The sequence below is a fragment of the Pistacia vera genome, unplaced genomic scaffold, assembly GCF_008641045.1.
Source record: "Pistacia vera cultivar Batoury unplaced genomic scaffold, PisVer_v2 Contig204, whole genome shotgun sequence".
NCBI classification, from domain to species: domain Eukaryota; kingdom Viridiplantae; phylum Streptophyta; class Magnoliopsida; order Sapindales; family Anacardiaceae; genus Pistacia; species Pistacia vera.
The window spans coordinates 866,669-877,229 of record NW_022196007.1 but is presented as its reverse complement, the minus strand read 5'-3'; the positions used below and the strand labels follow the sequence as shown (position 1 = coordinate 877,229).

Sequence of the window (10,561 nt, the reverse complement as noted above, 5' to 3'; positions counted from 1 at the left end):
CCTATGAAAATTACTAACATAATTAGCACTTTCAGCAGAATTAGCAAATGGGTACCTACCTGACATTCATTGCTGGATGGTCTCCTCCACATAATCACACTCATGCTCTTTACTTGCATGATTGGGGCACTCATATTATCAATCTTTTTGTTCAATACTTCCATTGAGCAAAATTGTTGTGATCGCATCACTCCATATACCTGCTGCCTTCCTTTGTGGCACTTTATCAACTGCCATTGGTAGCTATTGTGAGCCATCTCATCCAATACATATGTTGCTTCTGGTGTCTTCTTCATTATATGCCTCCTAAAGCTGCATCAAATCAGAACGGTTAGCAGGAATTAAACCATTATAAAAGTTCGTACCTGTAACCAAATTGGTAATCCATGATGCGGCATTTCCTTAACAACTCTCTGTAACGCTCCCATGCTTCATATAGCGACTCTCCATCTACTTGCATAAAATTAGTGATATCATTACGCATCCTTGCAGTTTTAGAGGGAGGAAAATATTTAGCTAGAAAGCCTGAGCCAATGATCCCAATGTTGTAATAGATTCTGCAGGCAGAGAATTTAGCCAATTCTTGGCTTTATCTCTTAAGGAAAAAGGGAACAGTCTCATCTAATTGCATCATCTGTGGACACCATTTGCTTGAATGTACACATATCTCCAAGAAATTCCAATGTGAGCATTTGGATCCTCGTGAGCTAAACCACTGAATTGGCAGGCTGACTGAATCATCTGAATGCTGCGTAGATTTATTTCAAAGTTATTTGCTGCAATGGCTGGCCTTCTAATGCTAGAAGCGTGCCACCAATGACGGCATTGCATATCCATTAAAGAACGTGGGGCTGCATCTTCTTCGAGATTCTCCAAAAGTACAGGACCCATTTGATTATTATTGTTGGCTGTCATATTCCTTGTTTGCCTTCTTCTCAATGCTCGTATTGTTCTCTCAATTTCTGGGTCAAAATGTTCAAGAATCTCTATCTTCATCTAGTGTGTGTCATACACTGGAAAATCTGAAAACAAGAAACTCGAAAAAAAAAAATATATTTAAAAATAAAAAATTATATATGTAAAAAAATAAAAAAATATGGAACAATCTAAAGTAAAGCTAAACTAATGATTTCAATAGGCCTAACTGCAATCCCCGGCAACGGCGCCAAAACTTGTTGTCGTTTGCAACAACTACTAGCAGTGCACTAGTCTCAAGATATAGTATAAAATACGGTTATCGTACCCAAGGGATTGCTAAACAAGTACTGAAATATTATTTAGTCTTAACTTTATCTAGAATCAAACTTAGAATGGTGATCTTTAAACTGAAAATAAATCTAAAATATTAAAAACAAATTGCAGTAAAACTAAAATTAAGAATTCAATGAGAGAAAACAGCTAAGACTTTAGGCTTATCTATAACTTCTCTGTACCGGTCAATTTACTATGGTCAATGAATTTATTTAATTAATGTGACAACGGGATTTCCTAGGTTAACCAATATTCTTTCTCAACCAATATTAATTCTATCTATTTCATAACCTAGATATCTCTATATAGATTTAATGAATAGACAGCATTAAGCTTTATGAAATCCTCTAGCTTTCAACAAGTTAATCCTGCCTATGACTATTGCATGTATCAATTCATATATCTCTATATCCAATTAATCCATGCCTTATTACTAGAGCACTCATGTGATATCTCCTCTCGGTCTCAATCACACAAAACAATTCTATCAGAAATTGATCAAGTTCCTAATAGCATTAAGCACATAATATAAACTCATCATTAAAAAATTTCACGACCAAAGAGTAAAAGATTGATCACAGATCCATAAATAGACTAACCCTATCTTAGCCTGAGAAAATTAGTTCATAATAAAAGCACAAGAGTAGAATCCAAAAATAAATCATATAGAAAAGTAAAAACAACTCTTTGATGAATTGTTGTTCTTGATTCTCCTTTCTCTTTTGTTACACAATAATCTCTCTCCAAGAATGGGTAAAATTCGGCCCTAAGGAGATATCTTAATCATCCTTAAATACCCAAAAGAGTTCTAAACGAAAAAGGAAAGAAAAACTAATAAAACCCTAAAAGTGCCCGACACAGCCCGTGCCGTGCTAAATGTACGTCAACACAGCCTAGGCCGTGGTGTTTCCTGTCCTCATATTTTATCTTCATTCCACACCACGGCCGTGGTAACCACCAAGGCAAGCCATGGCTTTCAAACTTTCAGCAGATCTCAATTTCTTCAAGCTTTGAGTTCCAATTTCATTCCAATGCTCCAATCTACTCAATTAACGCCTGAAAATTACAAAATTCTCCAATCAATAGCACACCATTCATATTTCAAACTTTACAAAAACTAACATAAAAACACATAAAACAATGAGAAATAACTAGAAGGCTATAAAAACAAACCTAAAATACTAAATTTATGCAACTTATCACATATGTATGGTAATGCAGATCGTTACTTGGTAAGGCATATGATTCATTAGTTATGATTTTTTTCGTCACATGTTTTCCCGTACTTTTTGCCTCCTATTTATGCATGTAGATTTCACGCTTTCTAGAAATTGTCTTTTTTTTCCTTAATTTGCATTTGTTCTTTTTTTTAAAAAAAAAAAATCGTCAAATACATCAATTATAAGAAGCAGACCCAAAAAAAATAATAATAAAATAATAGGAATCTTTCTCACAAATAAAAAAATAATTCTATTTGATGAGTATGATCCTTTTTTTTTTTTTTTTTTTTTTTTTTTGCCTATAATTATGAGCCAAAAATCCCAACACTATTCTTATGCTTGGTTCATTTCATCTAGGCAATAATATGATGAACATGACCTCTATACTTATGGCATCTAAGTCACTATAATCCTGAATATATCTCGAATAGTAGTTGTCTGTTTTCTAAAACCATAATATGACTTTTAATATTAATTGTTTGTTTGATTTTTATTTTATTTTTTATTTTTTGTTTTCGGGTTTCTAGGCATGGCAATGGGGTGGGGATCTCATTCACTGTCCCCATACTCGCTCTCAAATCACTCCCCTTTCCACCCATCCCGTTACGAGGATGAAAGGAATTCTGTAACGCCCCACTGAGGTACATAGTTATTATTTCTTCTTTTGCTCTTATTTGAGTTGGTTTCTGGTATTATTGTTTGGTTGACCTTTGATTGAGTGTTATGTTAAATACTTGCCCTGAAATTGGTTGAAAATAGAAAAGTTCAGTGTTCCAAGCTTCGCCGGGGCGAAAGTGTTTGAAGCCACGGGAAGCTGCTGACATTTCGCCGCAGCGACAGGCCGACCAAATGTTTGTTAAGTTCTAGATATTTTCTTCCCTAAGGGCAATTTGACCATTCTACCCCTAATTAGTAGGAAAAGTGGGGAGTAAATGTAAGGAATTTCATGGAGAATATTTTGCTATGGGGGTGTGTTTGTAATGAATCAAAGATATAGATAGATCCAAAAAGAAGAGTAAGGGCAAAAGGGGAATGCTGTGTGTAAATTTCATTAAAAGGAATTAAGTCATTGCAAACCCTTCATTTTCTCTTCTCCATCGCCATCCCCTCCTTGCTTCCTCTCAAATTCTCTTTTTTGATCAAGGAGTTTTAAAGGGCTTTTGGAGTGTTTTGGGGTAGAAATCAACCTAAGGCATCCTAGGTAAGGATTCTTGCTTTGTTGTGAAGCTTTGTGAGTTTTTTGTATATATTGAATATTGAGGGTTTTTGTTTCTTTTGCTTAAGAGTAGAGAAAAAGTCAAGCAAACCAGTGAAAGGAGAGTTAGTGAATCTCTCCATAACAAGGTAAGTAAACCCAACCCAAGTTGAGATTTGGGAATTTTCTTGATTAGGGTTTTGATAGCACTATGTATGATGTTATATACATGTTATGCCATGTTATTGAGGCTTAAATAGAGATTTCTAGCTTTGTGATTATTTATACATTGCAATATAAGAAGTGAGATGTGGGTTGGAAGGTAGTTTGAGATGGAATTGAAGGGTATTGAAGAATCCTTTGGAAGTGTCTTTCTTTGGCAGGATATGTGCTATGTGAGGGGTGTTTCTCCCCATTTTGGATGGTGAGAAGATTTAGAATTATTGTTATAGAGTTTTATTATGCACTTGAGTTGTTTGATGAAATGCTAATAGAGTTTGAGTATATAGTGAACCTTAATTCTTGCAACATTGCTGTTGGCATTCATAAGTGCATTAGTGAAGATGAACCATCCATAGGCATTAATTGTGCATTGAGAAGTGACTTAAGAAAGAGTAGGAAACTTTGTGTATGCACTGCTCTATGAGTAGAGAACTTTGTGGATGCAACTACTCTAAGGGTAGAGAGAATGAGAAGTGCTAGTATAGAGTGAATGAGAAGAGTATTAGAAATGGGTTAGCTTTGTGATCATCACCGACAGTTATGAGAATCGTTGATGCTTTGTGATCACCACCCGAATAGCCATTAGATTGGGTTGATGCTTTGTGATCACACCCGATAGGTATTAGAAACGGGTGGATGCTTTGTGACCATCACCCGGTTAGTTTTAGAAAAAGGTTGATGCTTTGTGATCAACACCCGATACTTATTAGAGATGGGTTGATGCTTGTGATCATCACCCGACAGTGATTAGAACGGTTATGCTTGGTGATCGTTACCCGAAAGTCATGAGGAACGGGTAGGTGCTATGTGGTCTCCACCCGATAGTTACGAATCCGGGTAGTGCTTCGTGATCCCCACTGGGTATTCACTAAAATGGGTTGGTGCTGTGTAATTCCACCCGATAGTCATGAAGAGTGAGATGGTGCTGTGTGAACGCCATCCGGCCGTACCTCCGGTAAGATGAGGCCATGACGTTTAGTAGGAAACAACAGAAAGTGTGAGGAAAGAATTAATAATACATATGGGGATAGACAATAGAGGGTTTTACTTACTGAGCATTATTTTGTGCTCACCCTGTTATTTTCCTTTGTGGAGCAGATCTAGGTGATGATGCAGTCGGAGGGGCATCGGCAAGCGAGGAGCAATAGCTACACTGTTTTCCCTATTTGTCTTTAAAATGGCATTTTTGTAAATGACGTTCTTTGTGTATAAAAGACGTATGACTTATAATAAAAGGAAAGTTTTGGGCCCATTTTCTATTGTATTTATGCATGCATTGTACTAGTTTACAGCAGTTGTTACAACCCCTTCCCTGCCCCAATGGGGATGTAGAGGCATGTCCCCGCCTCGTTATTTTACCTTTGGTTGAATTTTGACCGTATTGAAGAGCTCAAATCGGTGTTAGCAAACGACAATATGAAGTCGGCTAAGGTGAATGGTAAAGGCGACAAGTTTAAGACTTAAGGGTTAGGGTTTGTTCTTATTCAATTGTTTAGATTGAGGGAAATTGGGAAAATATGGTTTATATAGGTAGGATAATTGTGTAATTAGGTGAAATAATAAGGGTATAGTGATAGATATATATATATATATATATTATATATATTATATATATATATTATATATATTATATATATATATATATATATGTGGTGGAGCAGGGGAAGGGCAACCCCGACCCCGCCCCATCCCTAGGACGGAGATTAAAACTCCTCCATCCCTGCCCCTATCCCTGGAAATAGGGGAATCCCCGCCCCATAGGGGGCAGGTCGGGACGGGACCCCGAAATCCGGGGTCCATTGCCATGCCTACTGGTTGCTTATTATTATACTTTATTTCCTTTAATGATCAAGATTCTCTTCGGCATGAGATTATTTACTTAAACAATATACATAATCATTGATGATTGAAAAAGAAAAGCAAAATAGTTCATATAACATAATTACGCATAAAGTAGGATACCGTTGCTTAATATTTTGACACTAATTATGAGTCATCCACATATAATCTAATGGTTTAAACGGTGTTTAGTTGATATATAACATTTTAACTTATCTAAAAATACCATTAGATTTGAATATATTGATGGCTATGCCCACTATGTTTTCATTCGATTTGCCATATTGCAGGCCTTTCTTCGACTGTTTGGACGGTTGAGATTCATCCCATCCCACCTATCAAATCACCTCACTGTCCTTTACATAACCCTTTCCTATTTTCCTCTCCTGGTTGTGTGCCTTTCTGGGTAATCCACAGTCGATAGCCAACGTGGTGGTCGGTGGGAGGGCTGTGGTCTTGGTGGTTAGGGATATTTTGTTAAATTTTAAACTTTTATTATGACTAGGGTGTTTTAGCTAAATTTTTAAATGTAAGGGGTTAAAAAATATTCATCATATATAATATTAAAAAAGAAGGCAATTCAGTAAAGGCTTCTCCTAACACTCTTTATTCCTCCCAACTAACATATTAATTATTCATACCCAACAATTTATTTCAATTTAACCAAACGTATTTAATATAACATTCTTAGTAATCTTTAAGGTAATATTTTCTCATTAATGTAATATTTTCAGTAATACAATTCTTCAAACCAAACGTCCTGCAATATTCAAATATATATATATATATGGCAATGTAGATCCTTACTTGGTAGCGCTATATTCATTAGTTATGAATTTTTCCTCACATGTTTTCCTGTAATTTTGCCTCCTGTTTATGCCTTTAGATTTCACGCTTTCTAGAAATTTTTCTCCCTTAATTTGCATTAGTTCTATTATTTTTAACAAAATCTGTTAATACATCAAAATTTATAGAAAACAGACCACCAAAAATAATATAATAATAATAATAATTAATAGGAACTTTGTCACCAATAAAAAACAAAAAAAAAAATATCATATTTTGACGAGTACGATCCCTTTTTTTTTTTTTTTGCCTACAAATTATGAGCCAAAAATCCCAACACTATGCTTATGCTTGGTTAACATTTCATCTAGGCAATAATGTGATGAACATGATTTCTATCATTACGGCATCTAAGTCACATTGTAATCCACATTATAATCTTGAATAGTAGTTGTCTTTTTTCTTCAAACCCATGATATGACTTTTTAAATATTAATCGTTTGTTTGATTTTTCTTTTTATCTTTTTTGGTTTCTTCTTGATTGTTCTTTATTTCCTCTAATGGATCAAGATTCTCTTCGACATGAGATTAATTTACTTAAACAAAATATGTAATTATCAATTCAATGGCGAACCCAAGATTTTTGCCTGGGGGGCCTTCGCAGCTCCGTCATTATTTGTCAATTAATTAGTGAAAACTTTTAAAAAATTACAAAATCTTGAACAAATGAAATAATACAATATCAAGAAGCTAAAAAGAAAGAATGCAATAACAAAATACTTTCCTACTTGAATAAATCTATGAGAATCAAAACCTTGAGCAAATGTGTTGAAAATAATTTCTAATTTACATGAAAACACAAGAAAAATTTTATGTGGAAAAACCCCTTCAATGTGAAAAGAACAAAAAAAACCCTAAACCTAAATCTTAACCTAATTTGCTTTCAATTCAAATTCTTCTCTTGCCAATTAATGTTATTTATGTCTTATGAAAATTTGTGATGAAATTGAAAGGGAAGAAGTAAGGCCGAGTGGAAAAATGAGTAGAGTTATATGCACTTTTAAAGTAATGTTTTGTTTGATTAAGTTCTTTAAAAAATTAAATAGTAAACAATTATGCTTGCTCTTAACACTAAATTGTTATGGTCAACGTTCAATGAATGATTAAAATTGAACTATAATTTGATTATTTTTTTAACAATGTCACGTCATTGTCATTAATTGGAGGATAGAGTTGAAAAAGAGTATAACATAATCATTCGAAATTTATTAAAATCAGGGAAATATAATGATAATTATTAACTAGATTATTAGTTTATAATAATTTAAATTATTAATTTTTATTTCTATTAAAAAAGGGGTGTAAATTACAATATGGAATTTCTTATTAGTAGAGAGAATTGACGTCTGTTAAGTAATAAATCAGGTAGAGAGATGAAAGACAGAAAGGTAAGTACAGATGAAATGTGTAATCTCTCACTAGACAAATATTCACTGAGTATCCTATAGAAAGAATCTAGAGAATTGTTAGCTTAAAAAGGGTATTCGTCTAAATTTTTTATCCTTAATCCAGTTATAAAATATTATTACACAATGACTATTTCTCAAATATATAAAAATAATAAGAATTATTTTCTAATGAATCGGAAAGTGTGATGATGTTTTCTAAATATTATTACTACCAAAAATACATATATAAGTCCACATTAATTCCTTCATTGAGACAGTGTGTGCAATTCTCTCGCCAACTTAACGTCTCCTAACTGCTACAATCTAATATCTGCAAAAATAAAGAGAGCAACAAGATGAGCTATAAATGCTCAGTAAGTAAATCAAATCTAACTATGCTCTTACTTCGTTGTCCTCGTTTTCGCTGTACTGTTTCTAAATTTCTACTTGCTTTCTCTCTTTATTCTCAGGCGTACTACTTACCAGTCTTCTATTTTTTCTCAAATCTTTCTAAATCTTTTTAGTATTGTGCTATTCTTTATCATTTTATTTCTCTTCTCTGCTAGATTACATCTTTCTATTTTCTTCTCTACTCAACGAATCACTAAGTTTTCTTGTTATTTGTCATGTTTCTAATTTCTATTCTTTGCTAGCATGCATCTAATTTTTGTTCTTTTCTCGTATATTTCTAATTTCTTTTGCTATTCTTGTAGGCTTCTATTTTCTTTTTTTCTCCATTCTCATGAGCTTATATTTTCTTTTCTTGGCTAATCAGACACGCAATGATAAAATAAACTCTTTAATCTATGCATAAATGCATAAAATGCAATGCACATAAAATGTTTGATACATACGCAAATGATCATGTTTATATTCTTTTTGAAAATTCTTTTCTAATTATTTCTGAAGTTTTTTTTTCTTTTTTATTTCTTTTTGAAATTCTTTATGTTTTCTATTTCTTATTCTATTTTTCTTTCTTTTTCTCTTTCTGTATCCTGTTCTGGTTTGTCGATCAGACTAGGATGAGACATGGATTTAGAACCCTAGCCGTGTGAGCGTATTCTAAAATTCTTTTTGGGTATAGTCCTCATCCACATACACTTCTAGCGGACTGTACAATTCTGTTTTCTATTCTGAGGCCGCTCACTAATGGCGGCGTGCATGTGGGAAACTTCTGCATCTCTGTCGCCACTAACTAACGCAGTGAATGCTCACAGGTTCCCCATCGCAACATCCCTTTGAAAACATGCTTTGTAAATCTGAAAAATAACTAGCTAGACATTTTCCAATAATTTTAAAATTTCTGAAATATATGCTATACTATGTCATGTATTTATATTCTATCTATGCATAATCCCAAAATACGTGTCTGACTCTAGCATGTATTCTATTAATTCTAAGGCTTTTATTTCTATACTTTTCTGGAAAGCCCAAAGTTTTATTCTAGTAACACGCTTAACTTAAACATTTTCTAATTTATTCTTTATTTCTGAATTCTATGCGTCGTGTGTACGTATGCGATTTTATAATTTCTACATAATTATGTAATTTTTCAATTCTATCATGCTATGTAAAATGTACACGTACACAATTACATTATCTCTCACAAAGTCTACTCTTCTATAATTCTATTAGTGAGATATTAAAACGGCACAATTCAACTAGGGAATGAATTCTACATTTTGGGGAATTTAATTTCTTCTATAAAAATCTATGCCACAACTTAGGTATTAAGTCTACTAACATAACCATATCATTAAACCACTCTCTAATATTTTCTAATTTAAAAAAAACATGCTTTGTACAGCTTTCTAAATACAAATTTTAATGCCATAAATTTGCATTCTCTTGAAATGACCATCAACTTCAATTGTTATACATGCCCTTCTTTCTTCTTTTCTTTTGGCTACATTCTATACTTTAATCTATATTGCCATATTAATAATTGTAAATACAATCTAACATATGGCACAACATATATACTTTGGCTAATTTCTAATTTCTTTCTAACATTCTTAACTAAATTTTTGGTCAATACAAAATATTCTCAAGATCGTCTAGCACAATTCTATGGCTTGTAATATATACTAAGGCATGAACACTATACTCATACCAATCAATTTCTAAAATGGTCATGTATTTAATACATAAACCAAACTTCTATTTCTGGTATGTTTCTTTTGATATCTATACTTGGGAAAACTTTTATATTCTTTATACAATAAAATCACTTATTACATATTATTTATAATTAATCTGAGAACAAGAAACAACAATATACTCATTTAGCCAAGCCATTCTTTGGATGATCTTTCTAATTTTAAGCATACAAGCTTGACAACTTATTGTGGCATATTGTAATATTATAATATAATCACTCATCTTTTACTATCGTCAACACTACACTATTGAAATAATTTAATGTGCAATTCTTCCGTGCTCTAAAGGTCGTTCATTTCATTAAAATAACATAACCAAGTGTTATTCTAAATTTTGGCATAACAAAATGCACTCTTAAACACTTAAACTTATACTTGGTCAAGTCTAATACAACCTTTTAACATCAATCTTTTCCTTTCTCAAACAATATCTTCAACAAT

General features: G+C 32.9%; 1 non-coding gene across 1 annotated transcript; it reads left to right on the top strand.

Annotated features, from left to right (window-relative positions):
* The first annotated feature begins 381 nt into the window (after positions 1-381).
* LOC116128902 lies at positions 382-487 on the top strand. The gene has a single exon (XR_004127825.1). It is a non-coding gene; the product is annotated as a small nucleolar RNA R71 (small nucleolar RNA).
* Positions 488-10,561: the final 10,074 nt, after the last annotated feature.